The 16,530-nt window shown below is 35.5% G+C and overlaps 1 protein-coding gene and 1 pseudogene across 1 annotated transcript in view; one reads left to right on the top strand and one right to left on the bottom strand.

Moving 5' to 3' along the window:
- CHSY3 (chondroitin sulfate synthase 3) overlaps positions 1 to 16,530 on the top strand; it is a 227,891-nt gene that overhangs the window by 179,334 nt on the left and 32,027 nt on the right. The window lies entirely within an intron of this gene.
- Positions 1,792 to 1,910, bottom strand: LOC118606143 (annotated as a pseudogene).

Here is a 16,530-nt window from a genome sequence, read left to right as displayed (position 1 = left end):
CTTGTTCTCAGTTATTATCTGATAGTTTTCTGTAAATCTATGAATAAAATTATCTTATTTTATTTATGTTTATTTTTTATTTGTATGTTACTTATGACTATTGTTAAGTCATAAATTAGGAACACTAGACAGTCACGAAATTCACAAGTACTCAAAATTAGGCAAATAGTTGAGAAATCACCACTGATGAAATTGCTAACATAGCAGCAGTTTCTTAAGAGTTAACCTGTTTCTGTGCTTTTACTCTGTAAAGATGAACTAACAAGGTTTTATTCTATTCTAAAGAAGATGATTTCAGAGCGTAGGATGCTTTATTATGATTATACGCTATTAGTGTTTCCAATTCTATAAATATATACTTTGAAATAACAGCAACGAGGTACAATTTCAGCACCTTATCAACCAAGAAAGGAAGTATGTACCTAAGTTATTACCATCATACTGACAGTTTGCAACTTTAAATTGTTCACAAAGTTTGGAAGAAGCATATGCCAACTTTATCTTTATGAAGAATATAATACAAAAAGTAGTGTTTTCAGCTTGTTCCAAGAAAATGTTTTTAGTTCTAACAACGAACACTTACTGAGAAGTGAAAATAGTGAAATCCCACCAAGTTTTAAAAAAAAAAAAACTCTTTCAAAAATTCTGCACTCAGAGGTGAGCAGTTAAAAGATATTTCCTTAGCACCTTTATTTCTCATTAAAGGAAGAGCATGGGCACATGTATCGATTAAATGTAAAGTCCCTCCCCCCTCCACCTTTTCAATACCTCTGCCTATGGAATGCTCAAGCAAAGTTATGGCTATTCTAGTTGACCAGTACTCGAGGGAGATGTGCGCAGGCAAACTCTTACCTCCTCATTTCTAGAGATGCACATCTAAACTGGGGTGGACACAGAAAGTCAAGATAGTCCGTGTCAATTATGTGGATGGTCCACAGCATTTATTGTGTTATTCTCCACTATTTCGTATGTCTAAATTATAACAATGGAAGATATCATCAATTTAAATCAGATCTTCCTTTGACTGAAGGGTCTATGGGAGGTTGATTGGGTCAAGATTTGACCTAACCTAAAATGTGGGCTTGCTCGACAGGGTTGGTTAGATGAAGGCTTCCGAGTTTCCTACTCATGATGTGCCGCTGGCCGCACCTGGTTAAGGGTCCCAAACTTCCAGGTAAACAACAGAATCACATCGCTGCATCACAAATGCTCCCTCTTTACATGGTGCAAATTATAGCACACAAAAACTTCATTATCCTGTTCATCTTTCTAAGTTGCAAGATAGAATGAAAATCTTCCCTCATGGGCTTATACATATGCTATTTACAAAACTAATTAAATGTTCAGGCCTTTATCCTTCTTTATAGATGCAGTGATGTAAATACACATAGCAGTTTAAAAAAGTGAATATTAAAATCATTAACTTTAATTTTGTCATAAACCATATTTTTTCCTTTACATATTTTTCAAAATTCATTTTTCAATTACAGTTGACATACAATAATATTACATTAGTTTCAGGTGTACAGCATAGTGATTAGACATTTACATACCTTGTGATCACCCCTGGAGTCACCCATCTGACACCTATAACTATTATATAGTTATACAGTATTATTGATAGTGCTGTACTGTACATCCCATGGCTATTTTTAATATATATATTAAATAATATATAAATAAATGAATTATATATATACATATATTATTTATTTATTTTTTTTAGGTGAGGCAACCCTTGGTTAACCTCACAGATTGCAAGGACCTTGTCAGCTTACAGCTTATTTTTTACACCTACAGCACCTGGTCTTCCTAGGTGGTCTCCTATCCAAGTACTAACCAGGCCTGACCCTGCTTAGCTTCCAAGATCAGACTGGATCGGGCTTGTTCAGGGTGGCACGGCCATAGACCCATGTTTATTTTTTAACTGGAAGTTTGCACATAAAAGCACATTGTAATGGAAAGAACAAGATACGATCTGTCAGAAACTCTAACTCTGGAGCTGTCACCACCAATAGGAAAGCTGCAGACTCTAAGCCCCGTTCTCCTTTTTAGTAGAGTGGGAGTGAAATCACATCGTCTGATTGCAGAGTGACCGTGAGACTCAATAAATAAAAGAAATTCTTTTCCTTTTTGGTTTACCTGCCAGAATGTAATCTCTACAAGGGCGTGGACATTTGTACTGTTGTAATCTGGTGTTCCCATTAGCAGGCATTCAGGAAATATTTGTTTAATTAATCAACTTTCCGTTTCAACAATAAGCTCAGAGACACCCTCAAACAAGCATAGTTCCTCCTGGTACAGCCATAAATTCATCAGATATTCAGTTATTTAGATCATGGGGCTAATTCTGTGCTAGGAACTAGAGATGCCACAGTGAGCAAGTTAAACAGGGTCCTGAACCTCAGTGTGTTCACAGTTTTGAACAAGGAGAAACATTAAAAACAACATAACAGCAATAAATTATTATAATGTAATATGATGTGAAGTGATAATAAAATGACCCATTCTTCTTGGTATGTAGGCCACAGTGCCAAAATCTGAGTTGATGTAAGTAGCTAGACCTTTTATTTTCCAATGGGGCTAAATTGTTGTCTCCCCTAAATCTTTCAACAGGAAGAGGCCCTTTGCTTTGATTTTAACCTTCCTCATAGGACAAGTAGCAACTTCTTTTGTGCAAGGTATTGTTAGTGATTCCTGCTGTCGTGAACCCTTTCTCAAGCTCTGGCTTCTGCCTCAGCAGAAACGACTTCATAACTGACTGAATTTTTAAGAGGGCACATCCTCTTCCATGTCTGTGCTCCCCTTCCTTGTTCTTGTTCTCCACACTTTTGTGTAACTGTGTGCCTAGTTCTATTTTGGTAATACAGCTTGGTCCCTAATTCTCCAAAGGTCCAGTTTCACCCTCTCTTTGAAGGACCTCTTACTTTTAGTGTAACTCAGTTTTCTTACCTTTACCCTTTTTTTGTTGTTGTTGCGTTTTTCAGTAATCTATCTTAAAACTTGAGAACCAGATCTCTATTGAGGGATGGCGCAGATATCAGCCATTCAAAATCCTTCTGCAGGAACATTCTGTCTACCTCCATTCTGCATCACATGCTTCCACGTGGGTGCATGCATGTGCATGTGTGTGAGGTTGCATATAAACCACATGTGTATCTCCCCACAAAAGTATCAAAATAGCCAATGCAGTAGATAAGATTTACAGTGGACTTATGTTTACAATGAGAAATTAAACATGGAGAATGATTATTATGATAATGATACCTAATACATTGTCCTAGTTATTTTCACCAAAGAGAGTTGGTAGAAAATTAAAGCATAGCAAAACAAAGCAAAGAAAAACTTTGTTAGTCAAAGTTTTCATTCTTCTAGAATAACAGGTGGCAGCTTAGGTTCATAAATACCATTTAAGTGCTTCTAAAATAATATTCATAGCTACTGCTCATTTCTTTAGAAAAAGAATAAATCGATGAAGGAGCAATGATGTTACCTGTCAAATAGTTATAAAGGCTTGGATACCTACCCCCGCCCAAAAAGAGTAAATTGAACTTGCAATATATACAGTCTTTTAGAAAGAGAATAGGTTTAGGGTAGCGAGAATTAACTTGGTTAGTACAGATAGTCCAATGGTTCTCAACTGGAGGCCAGGAGACCTTTGTAATTGTCACAATGGGGTGGGTGGTGTTGGGGATGTATACATCTAATCAGTAGAAGCTGGTATGTAGCCAAACATCCTACAATGTGCAAGACAATCCCTCTCCTCCTCCTCCTCCTCCTCCTCCTCCTCCTCCTCCTCCTCCTCCTCCTCCTCCTCCTCCTTCTCTCTCTCTCTCTCTCTCTCTCTCTCTCTCTCTCTCTCTCTCTCTCTCACATACACACACACATACAATTTGCTAGCTCCAAATGTCAATAGTATCAAAGTTTGAAAACCCTGAGACAGCTTAACACAGGCCTCAGAATCAGACTTCTGTAGCCTTTCACCAAAGACATCATAAAAGTTACAGTTAATATTTTCTAAACCCCTTTACTAGATATAATTCACTTGGAAAATCTTTATTAGAAATTACCATGGGAGTACAAGATATGCCCCTTCTTGACTGCAACATAATTGGACATCTTGGAAAGATGTGTTAGACTGAGTCTTGGGATTTTTATGTAAAAGATTATATAGTCAAAAAAAAGAGATTACATAGTCATTTACCAATTTACCAAAAGTTCCTCTTGGTAGACATAAGGAGGACTCATAGTCTCAGTGCTATGAAAAAGACAAGAGTCAGAAAGTTTTAATAATTTTGCTTTCATTAAACTCTTAATTATCTGTGTAGTAATTGTGCAGATCACTTGTAATATGTCTTCTCTTCTCCTAGTCAGTCTTGGAATTGATCCTTGGTGGTACATAGACATGCATGACCATTTGGGTGGCCTTGGGTGCATGTAGGACACATCATTTATTCATTTTAATTGTCAGGAAATTGGAATTAATATTATTTCTTACTATATCTCAAAAACAGGTTTCAGAAAAAGTTAAGCGCAGAGATAAGTCTATAAGGTAAAAAGATAGTAAAAGAATCTTTTATAGCAAGGTGACAACTTGAGGGACAATAGCAATGGAGAAAGCTGTTTAGGTTTGCCCCCAAACTATATTCCCTTTATTTTGATTACTTCCTTTCCCCGACCATGCTTCATTCTAATTCTTGATTTCAGCTGTTTCATACAAACAATGCCAGATAATTATGATTAACAACTATTATTAAGTATGAGCATTACAATTTTAATAGCATTTGTGCATCTACTAAGTGCTATTTACTTACTGTTTTATTTATATTATTCATGAAGCATTGTTTTATTTATATTATTTCCACTAATTTTTCAACAACACAGTGAGATATGTTCCTTTTGTTATCAAAGGGGACAGTGAGATTGAAAGAAACGATATTGCTTTCCTGAGATCCCAGAACTCGTAAGTGGCAGATATGGATTCAAACCCAGGTTTTTTATCCTGTACATGGCCTATGATGCTCATCTCCAAGTTATTACTCTTCCAGTGTGTGTGGTGATTTATTTTAATGTCTAAACAATTTACTTTGCTTTATTTCTTGTCTCCATTAGAAAGTCTTAAGTTTTATGATAACTTTAGAAGGGGAGCCTTAGAAATCAAAATATAATATACAAGTTATTTATTTTAATAAGGCACAGAAATATTTCGGATTATTACTTTGACATTGGCCAGTGACATTGGCTGGTGACACTCAAGAATGTGGAGCATTGTTGAGCCCCATTGACATTCACCCACTGCAATTTATAGTTCTGAGCTTAAGTGATCTCCCATTTATGTGTATTGGTGACTTTTACTCCCTTAAAGAGGACCTTCACCTTCTGAGAGGAGAAACAACTGAGTTTAAAATGCTATTCCTAAAAATCATTGAATCATCCTGAAATTCTAATTACTATTACTACTATATTGATTTAAGAGCTTGTGATTGAAGGTTTTTAACTGAAAAGACATGCCATTTCATTTTTGTTTGCAACTTTTATCTATACAAAATGTCCTGTTTCAGTGTTTTTAATGGTAAGAATAACTACAGCGTAGTTTCTTTAAAACAGGGAATAATTTAATTGCACAATCACCTCTGGTTTTATTTACTTAAGTGTTCTTTCACATTTTGTGTTTTTTCCCTTGATTATTATGTGGCATGTGGCTAAAAATTCATAAGCTACAAAAGGGTAAACAAGGAAAAATGTTTCTGTCCAACATCAGACTCTAAAGCCCATTTCCCCAGTCATCCATATATTATGAATCTTATCTTTTCAGAAATATTCTGTGCAGGTAGATATAGATGGCTATAGACATGTAGGTACATTTATATTGTTATATACACATCTACATACACAAGTATATATGTTCTCTTCTTTTTGACTATAAATGTGATTATATATAAATTTTCTTCTGTACTTCGGTTTTCTTTCACTCAATAATATCTCTTAAAACATCGCACACTAACAAATACAGATTTACTTCCTTCCTTTTAAGAACTGCAAAGTGAATTGCTGAATAGATGATGAAATTTGTCTTGGAAAAAATGAGACTGAGAAGCATTTTAACTGTCTGAAATCAACTTTTAATTCCTTTTTCATGTATTTCATTTGCTTAATTTAACTTTGGAACTCATGCCAGTTATGTTCTTTCACGACTTTTCACTTGTTCAGATTCAATATTATTTGTTTTGTTGCCATCATTTTTCTCCACCCCCTCATTTCCCAATGAATTGGTTTCTCTGCATGTCAAAACTGTCACTGAAATGCTTTCAGAAAACGTTCAGGCTTTACTCACTTCTCTAGACTCATTACTCACTTCTCTAGAAATAAGCTAGTATTTCTCAAGAGGGACAATATTTTGATTAAATATTTCCTAATAAAGGTAAAAGAGACAGAAGATTATTTTGCTACTCTCATTAATCTTCAGACTCAGAAGAAATCAGAAAAATTCATTGTTATTTTGCTTATATAATTGTTTAAAGATGGAATATTACCAATAGACCAAAATGAAGAATGTTAATTTTTCGTTTGTTCTTCCAAATATTCATTGATGGCCCTCCATTTCCTAGGTGTTATGCCATGTGTTCAGGGTTCATAAAGACAAGTTTCAGACCCCTGCCTCCAATAAAACTAATAAAGGAGACGAACGGATGAAAAATAATAGGACATGGTGTTGTATAACTAAGGTGTGCATTGGATACTGTGGAAATTAGAAGAGGTTATCTAAGGCAGCCAGGTAGGTGTCCAGGGAAGGCTTCATGAAGAAGGTAATGCTTGATTTGAATCTTAATGGCTGAGAAGATAGAGAAGGGATTAGAGGAGCAGTGATGCAAGAGGGAAAGAGAAGTGGGAGGAAAGTTCAGGTAGAAGGAATTAACTTAACTCCAGGCGAGAGGCAGCATAATACGTTTGGGAAGTTCTAAGCAATTTGGTATAACTTGAGTGCGTTGTGCATGTAATGGCCGCAAAGAAGTCCCAGGGACAGTCATGGATCCCCATGCTAAGGGATTTTTCAGCAGTTGGAGTTTTGAGGCAGTGAGCGATAAGAACGGATTTTAACTCTGGCAGCTGTGCAGCAGATGGCGTTGACAAAGAAGAGAGTGGACCATTTCAGAAGCTACTGAAATAGTCCAGGCAAGAGCTGATGAAACACAGACCTAAGCGTTGGCAGGGATGATGGAAATAAAATAATAGTTTGAGATTTATCTAGAAATTAAACAGACAGAGCTTAATTTACTCCCGAGTCACTCAACAAGAAGGTAATCAGGACCTCCTGACCAGCAGGCTCTGCCCGCAGTACTCAGGATCCATGGAGTATATAAGGAAAGAGGCAAACTGTCAACTAGGAGCCATGATATCCTCCATGCCACGTTGAAAGTTTGCACACGGTGCACTGAGGGCCAAGGAAAGAGGAATCATTTTGAGCCAGGGAATTGCAGCCTCCATCCCGCTAGAGCCTTGCATGTGAATGGCATGGAAAAGAATCAGGGACCAGATCCCAGAGGCCTCACATGCCTTGTTAGGAATTTGGACTTTGTCCTCTAGGCAAGGAAAGCAGTTAGCAGGTTTTAAGCTAGATGTACCTTTTAAAAAGTTTACTGTGAAAATTGTGTGGAATATAGATTGGAGATGGGATAAAACCTAAGGCAGGAAGAACAGTAAAATGGCCAGTTTAATAGTATAGGTGAGGTGAGAATTATGAAAGTAATGATAGGAATAGAGGAAAGGACACAAGATAGATGTTATGAGTTAGAATCAATCGTACTTAGCCATGAATTAGAGGAGTAAGTGGAACAAGGGAATTGGATAACTCCCAAATTCTGGAATGGCCGGCCACCTGAGTGAACAGGGACAGGACTACCACAAAAGGGAATGCCTTGATGAACAAACTTCTGGGAAGCTCTTCTCCATGACGATGGTCAAGGCCACGTGACCTCTTTGGACCCCTCCAACTTCATGGCTTCAGCCTTACAGACCATGTTCAGTTGTTGTTGTTGTTGTCGTTGTCGTCGTTGTTGTTATTATTTTTTAATGCTCTAACCTTGTTTTCATTTAGTGCCATTGAACGAGCAGTTTTCTTCTGCAGAAAATGGTTTGCTTAATGGCTACTTCCTCATAGAGGACATCTCTGACCACCCTGTATTAGACACCCTCCCTGATTCACATCCCTGTCACTTCTGTCACATTCCCCCTATTTTATTATCTCTATAGCACATAGCCCTATGGTTTTGAATGATCGCTCACTTGGTACCCTATTGCCTTTCCTAATTCCCCCCATCTTGAAGTGCCATGGTATGGGATCTTCCCTACTGATTTTGCCACCATACATCCAGCCCCATATTTGCATCCAAGATGATGTAGGTGCTTGAGAAACATTTGAACTGTAAAAGAATGCCACATTCCTTACACCAAACATGATTTTATTTTTGTATATGGAATGTATAATTGTCAACTTTATTTCTGCTTTCAACTATATGGGGATTTGAAGACAGACAGTGATAGATTTTTATGTTCATATGTCTTATATGTTTTTGTCTTAACAGCATATATCACTATAGTACCTACCTTCAAATAGTTTTATAGTTAGATTTTATAATCCAGGTGGAGATTTTAATTATCTTAAGATTTGAGTCAGAACCTCTTTACTTGTAACACTTGAGCCACAAAATTTTTGACAGTGCTTTTCCAAAAGAGATTAAATTTTATTTGGAATAAACTTTAATGTTATTTTATGCACTAAAAATATCTATAACATTTATTTAAAATATAAAGCCTAATACTAACAGAAGCATTTTTGAACTCATTATCCAACTCAATAGCTAGATTATCATCAATAAATAGATCTATCTACGGTGTTTACATTTTCCTTATTCGAATCCCCCTGCCTCAGCATAGTATCTACTATGATGGGTTAGAGCTCATCATTTTTCTGCTTAAAAAAGATTCAATCATGTGAGTATGTGTGCCTAAAAGCTATATTAATTTATTAATCAATCAACCAGTTAATGAATTAGTTATGTTATTGAGCTTTATAAAAAATGGTGTCATACTGTATAGAGCCTTCTGAGACTTGCTTTGATCCCTCATCACTACGTTTTTAGAATTTATCCATGTTATTTTACATTGTCATAGTTCATTAGTTTTTACTATTGCATAATATTCCATTGTGTGACTATACCATAAATTACTTATCTAGTCTCCTGTTGGCTGACATGTTTTTCCTCTTTTAATTGTATTTCAGTTTGAGTTTTAAGGTTTGTAATGGTGTTGTTTTGCTATTACAGACAGTACGGAGACAGATATTCTTGATGGCTTTCTAGTGCAAGAGCTCTCTAGATTAGTACTTCTCAAACTGTCTTTGCTGAATGGTCCATTTCCTTTTCCTTTTTCTTTTTTTATTATCAATACTTCAAAGATTAAAATTTTTAGAGAAAACAGCAAAAACAATAAAAATTAACTTCAACAAAATACAAAAAGTCATAAAAATTTAACCTTGTTTTAATTAGATTTAGCAGATGTAAAAATATTCTGCCAAATTGTTATTAAATTTCCAACCTCTGTGCCTATCTTGTTGCAGACAGTTACAGCACTTGGAGAAGCACTGCCCTAGGGTTACATCTTAGATATGGACTTGCCATAGGCTCATACTTTGCCAAGTAATGCCAAATTCTTTCTATGTGACTATCTCAGCTTACACTTCCAGCAGCAATGTGTATAAGTCTCTCTATAATCTAAATCATTACTAACACTTATCTTCTGGCTTTTTACTATTTGCCAGTTGGATAAATATAAGTGATTTCTCATTGAGATTTAACTGCATTTCCCTGATTATTTATAAGTTTAGGCATCTTTTTAAAATGTATCGGCCATTCATGTTCCTCTTGTGTGAAATGTCTGTGTCTTTTGCCTGTTTTTCTATTGTTTTGGTTATATTTCTGTGTTTACTGTATATTAAACCTGTGTCAACTGTATGTATTGCAGATATTTTCTTCCAGTTTGTGACTTGCCTTTTCACTTTTAAAAGCAAGTTTCATTTCATCAATATATATTCATTCTTATACTTCCAATAAATCCTCAGTTTTTATGAGAAATCACAAGATATACACGGTATTGTAGTTAGTCTATGGAGCCAAACAGATAGAAATTTTGTACATATTTAAAGAATAATCGGGTAAGCAAGGTCATATTTTTGTTTCTATTTAACAAATGAAGAAGCTTGAGCTCAAACAGAATAGAGAACTGAACTGGTCCTTGATATATGTGTATGAATATATATTTCAACCCACAAAATCTTATACATGAGAAAAATATGATTAAATGGTGACTATTCCATTTTGATGTTTCTGTTTCTTTAAGTGAACAGAAAGTACTCCAGAGTAAAATATTTAGTTGTTATGCATAGAGTATTTTCATAGGAATTATTTTCAAAGGCAAGAATATATTTGTACTTAAAGAGCCACTTTTATTAAAAAGGATATATTATTTTGGTGATCCCAGCTAATGTCTAAAGCGAGTGTGAAATAGCTTTGGTAGACGTTTATCTTGTGTATAAATGGTAGATATCTTTATGATTAATCACCTAAAAGTCTGTTCCAGAGATTTTTTTCCTGGGGAACTTGTATTTTACAATGGGAATATCCAAACATATTGTCTCTGATGTAAAGAGTATTTCAGTGCCCAAAGCCTCATCACCCTCAAAAGGCCTCACGTGCCTTCAAAATTCTTAGGGTTTTCTTATCTTCCTCTGGCTCCAAACAATATTTAGCATTCAAAACTGTTACCTACCTTTATTCTTTCTGTTTTCCCTTACATACATCCTTTACCTACCCTCTACTCTTTAGAGAAAACAGAAGTAAATCATTGTTCTCAATATAATGTTTTCTATTATTTAAAGCTTATAGATATTTAGAACTGAAGGGAAAACTGGAGCTTCTAGGTGTTCCTACAGACCTTGTGTGCACACATCCACGGAAGGAAAATGTGTTCCTGTCATTCTCCATAGCTTTGAACACACCCAAAATGTGTCTTCCCACAGCTCTTTCCCAGTATCCGTCCTCTGGAACCATATGGAAAAAGTTAATTTTTTATTCAAACAGCTCTCCAGATATACGGAAAATGATTGTAACCCTCTAAGTTTTCTCCTTTCCAAAGGCATATCCAAATACTCTCAGTATTTCTGCTTACATTCGAATCCTTTCACCACCCACACCCTTTTCCCCAAAGCACTCTATGATATGGGTCAAAATGCCATATGAGTTAAATGCCAACAAGAATCAGGCAGGTAATGAATGTGGGGATTTGACTATGGTGTATTAGAAATGTTGTATATTAGACATTTAGGAATAGTCTTCTATTCCATTAAGAAATATGCCCTCCCCTTTTTGTTTTTACTTTTTTTTTTTTAGACCACTTGTGTTCCCATTTTTAGTAGAGACAAAGGTAAAAGAATGTATTAACTTTCCACTTAAATCTTCCATATGAAAAAAAAAAAAGCAACAGTATGAACATAATGACCAGGGTCCTTGACATTTGGCTATGATTGGGGAAACAATAGGTTACATGGCCATTGTACTATCTGGAGAGAGAAATCACACACAGCCTGAATCATCAAGAACTGCCTGTCTCTGGTAGAGGGGTGCCATGTGGCAGCATCAGTCATCCGGCATGTTATAGCTTCCACCTTCAAGCCATCTTGGAAATCTAGCTTTTGTTTTTTGTTTCTGACCTTTTTTAAATGTGAAAATGACTAATTATTAAATTTTAGTAATGAGTTCACCAAAAAAAAAAAAGAAAAGAAAAAGAAAAAATAATCTCCGTATTTCAATACCATGCTTGCCAAACAAAATACATAAATACATCTGTACACCAGACATGGCAAGTTTGTAACTCCTGCTTACCAGTCACTACTACAGATGTTGTTTTCAGAACTGAAGCTCATTTGACAGAAGCATGGAGCCAAAGAGGCACAGCCGGGCTGAGGAGGCTGTGTGAGGGCTGAGCCAGCACCAGGTGCCAGGGCATATCTAAATTATCCAAGGGCAGCATCTCCTTTCTAGTCCAGCATCAGGCTATGGCCAGAGGTAGACATAAGCTTTTGGCAGTGATCGAGGTCTCATACTCACCTAAAGGTAGGCAGGCTTTACCTGAAAGACTTGTGGAGCCAACAAGGGAGGACTCTGTGCCCATGGAGACACTGGAGATGGGCATGGCTCAGAGGTAGGAATTTCAGAGGCAACCAGCCAGACAGAGATTTTGAAACTAGAACCAGTTTACGTGGCAGAAGGTAGGCTATAGGGAAGAAGGCAAGACAAAGAGCAAGTCCTAGAATAAGAGCAGGCAGCAAGGCTGACTGAAAGCTGAATTATTAGCGTAGAGTCCCTTACTTTCTTTATGCCCAGAAATAGGATTGATTCCAGAGTGGAGAATGAGACTGAACCTGCAGTGAGTAGGAGGTAAGGGATGGTATAAGGGTGATGAAGTGTGAAAGAGGGAGGGAAACAGGAGTATGGCAAACACACACACACACACACACACACACACACACACACACACACACACACAGCACATTATCACAAAGGCAGTTTTATCCTTTATCTAAAAACCCTGTAGACAAAAGACTATTGGAAATGTACAAATAGAAGTGTGTGTGTGTGTGTGTGTGTGTGTGTGTGTGTATCCTTCCTTGTATTAAAGTAGAGCAAAGATAAAGCTATTTCAAAGGAAAACATCCAAAAAAATTAATTCAGCCAAGGCTAGAGATTATATATACATGTATAATGAGATGTATAAAATATATATTACATATATAGTAATCTCCCTAATATATATATATATATATATATATATATATATATATATATATATTTCTAAAGCAGAATTTCTTGATAGTTCAATGAGATTCTGAAATCAACTTTATGAAAGCAAAAGAAAATAGCCTAGTGGAAGGTCTGGAGGGCAGTACATCACTGAGTTTGTCTCTATATACCTAGTATGGTATGTTACATAGTGTATTTTGGCACTTAATTAATATTTGTCTAATGAATGAATGGTTCACAGAATGGAGAGTGGTTTAAGGTCTTCTAAGAAAGAGATAAATGACAGTCCCTCTCAATTTATGCTATGAGAGATGTATTTTTCATAAGAATGATGTTAAATAACAGGGTTAGAAGATTTTGTTTTTTGGTGGAAAAAAATTTTCCTAGGTGAGCGTTTATGTTATTTTTACTTGCAGATCCAAAAAGGCTAGACTAATCCATATTAAAATATAAACTATTAAATAATAGTCACAAATCAGTATTTCCTTTTTAAAAAAACTATCTTTTGGGGAGTTATTATATGTAATATAAAAGGGACCATTGTATCAATTTTGCCCCATTTCCTAATCATTGACAAGGATAATATAGAGATAGTAAAGGCCACATAGAGAATGAACCTTTAATCTGATCTAGGAATCAGCAGAAGATTGCTAAAATATTGATGAATTATGAGATAAGGATATATTAACACAAAGGCTTATGCATTTCCTGTAGGTTGGACCTGAATCCCTTTTGTTCAAGTAGAACAAGGATGAGACTATCAAAAGAAATATATCCAAAACAACAGTTCCACCAATGCTAATAATCGATTGGCTCAGGGCGTCCCTTTGGGCAAGACACATGGGAAATGACTTTGGAGAGAGAAGTAGAGAGAACAGCAGGTGATGATTTTCCTTGTTTTATGAAGTTCAGAAGCTCAGAGCGAACAGTGTGCACTCTGTCATATTTTAACAGGACACCGACGTCATAGTGTGCTCTCCCGGTTAGAATGGATGTGATAACTTTACATCTTGAAACGGAAGCCAAGGTGACTGGTAAGGCAAAGAGCTGTCAGCCATAATAGAGGAAAGTGGCACTTTCTAAGAAGATCTGATCAAAAGCAATTTTTTAGAATAGAAATGGCTTTATTTTAAATTCAAGAGGTTTTACTCAATCCTGCTAATGGAGACATGCGGCTGCCCTCTGAGTTTTACAAGAGAATATCAAAACCATGCAATTCTACTCTGAGTATTCTATATTTAAAATATGGCAAACAGTATTCACAGTAATCATTAGGGGTGCAATTATAAGAGATGTTGACTATTGTGGAGGAATTGGAAGCAAACAATAATATTTTTATGGGTTCTATATTACTAGATTGCTTAATGGTATGATTTTAAAAATTTCTAGCCTGTGATTGTGCCTACATTAGACCTTATCTCAAAAGTGTAACTACTTATCACAAAATTTAGCTATCAAATCAGGTGTAGTGACAGGGTTTCGAAACCTTTTTTTTTTAAAAAAAAAAAAATCCAATAGTAACATGATTTTCACATCATTAGACTGGCTATTAGTAATTCTTGAATTTCATTTAGATTCTGGCTGATATGGCCTTAATATCACAAACTGAGGAGATGGAGACCTTGGAGTACAATATTTTGAAACTCACAGGTGTGTATATGTGTATATATACAGTGATTTAAATTATTTTAAATAAATCATGACTTCATTAAATAAATTTTAACTTCATTTGGTGACTTTGATTTCATTGGTTGACTCTCAAACATTTATTCTCTAATGTGAGAATCTTGGCCTTTTGTTTATAATTTTTCTTTTCCAAATGGAAAATTGAAACCTCACTTTTCTGAAATGTTACTTTTAGCTAAAGAGGAAATAAACTATTTTAACGTGAACATGTTTGAGACAATTATTCTCAAGACAGCAAGATCGATCTCTTTATAAAGGTTTTTGTTGCTGTTTTTGTTATTATTGTTGTAGTAATTAATTACATAATATCAAGAGATAAATGTAAGCTCAAGATCATAGAAACCTTACTTTTAAGGCTGTTTCTGAACAAAAATTATCCTGGCACTTGCTGCTGCTGTTAAATGTATAGGAAGCTTCTAGGCCATCTGGTCAAGTCCCAAATCTCCACTTTCTAAAGATGGAGAATTGGTGGTCTTCACTTTAATAGTTGCTTTGGGGAATTTTCAGTTGCTCCGAAAAGGCCAAGCTCCCGGAAATAGGGCAGAGTCAGATGAACCCAAGTGAGCAGAGTTTAGAATTTTTCATCAGTCAGAACACAGGAGATGATGGGAAGGGGTGGCAGTGTGGCGGAGTGGGGTAGGGGGACAGAAAGAGAAAAGGGAGCCACCTTTAAAGAGACGGAAATAGCAATAACTATGCATTCTGTCTTCTATAAAAGTATGGAAATGTGTAAAGGCCTTAACACTCAAACTATCACCTATTTATGAGATTTTCTCACTAATGTGCATCACCATGATTTTCATGTGTCTCCTTAAAAAAAAAAAATCCTTAATTACAACAGAAAAAAAAGTTTCATAGATAAATATACTGATAGCTTAGCAGGAAGAGCTATTTAGTTCTTCCTTCAGATTATTTCTTTCCTATGATTATTGTCACAACTGGTCTGATGACACTAATTTGAGTTCATCAGTTGAGAGAGGAAGAAATGCTTCTCTGGAGTGAGATAAGTATGAGAAGGGTTGTAATAACAAGACATAATAGTGAATTTACTAGGAAAACTAAGCAGAACATGAAAATAAGTACTCTTAAAAGACACATTGAGGCAACCAGAGTTCTAAGACAGGCATTTCCCTGTTGATTAATGATATTGAGCATCTTTCCAAGTACCTGTATGTCTTCTTTATGCCATCTGTATGTCTTCTTTAGAAAAAATGTTTATTCAGATGTTGAGCCCATTTTTAATCAGATTGTTTGTTTTTGCTATTGAGCTGTATGAGTTCTTTGCGTATTTTAGATATTAACCCCTTGTCAGAGTTATGATTTACAATTTTGTACCATCAGCATATTTCCTTCTCATTTAGTCAATGGTTTTCATTGCTGTACAGAAGCATTTTAGTTTGATATAGTCCTACTTGTTTATTTTTGCTTTTATTGCTTTCCATTTGGTGTCAAGTCAAAAAATCATCACCAAAATCTATGACAAGGAGCTAGCTTACCACCTGTTTACTTCTAGGAATATTAATGCTTTCAAATCTTACATTCAAGTCTGTAATCCATTTGAGTTGGTGTAAGGAGGTGGTCCAGTTTCATTCTTTTCCCTCCATCATTTATTGAAAAGATTATCCTTTCCTTATTATATACTCTTGGCTCCTTTGTTATGAATTAATTAACCATTTATGCATGGGTTTCTTTCTGGGCTCTTAATTTTGTTCCGTTGATCTATATGTCTGTTTTTATGCCAGTACCATACTGTTTGAATTGCTATAGCTTCATAATATAGTTTGAAATCACAGCATGTACCTTCAGGTTTGTTCTTTCTCAAGACTGTTTTGGTTATGCAAGGGCTATTGTGATTTATACAAATTTTAGAATTGTTTTTTCTATTTCTGTGAAAAATACCATTAGAGTTTTGATAGGGATTGCACTGAATCTGTATTTACCTTGGGTGGTATAGACATTCTAACAATATTAATAATTCCAATTCATGGGC

This window comes from Rousettus aegyptiacus, unplaced genomic scaffold (assembly GCF_014176215.1).
Source record: "Rousettus aegyptiacus isolate mRouAeg1 unplaced genomic scaffold, mRouAeg1.p scaffold_m13_p_7, whole genome shotgun sequence".
In the NCBI taxonomy this organism is placed as follows: Eukaryota; Metazoa; Chordata; class Mammalia; order Chiroptera; family Pteropodidae; genus Rousettus; species Rousettus aegyptiacus.
This window is presented reverse-complemented; position numbering and strand designations above follow the sequence as displayed.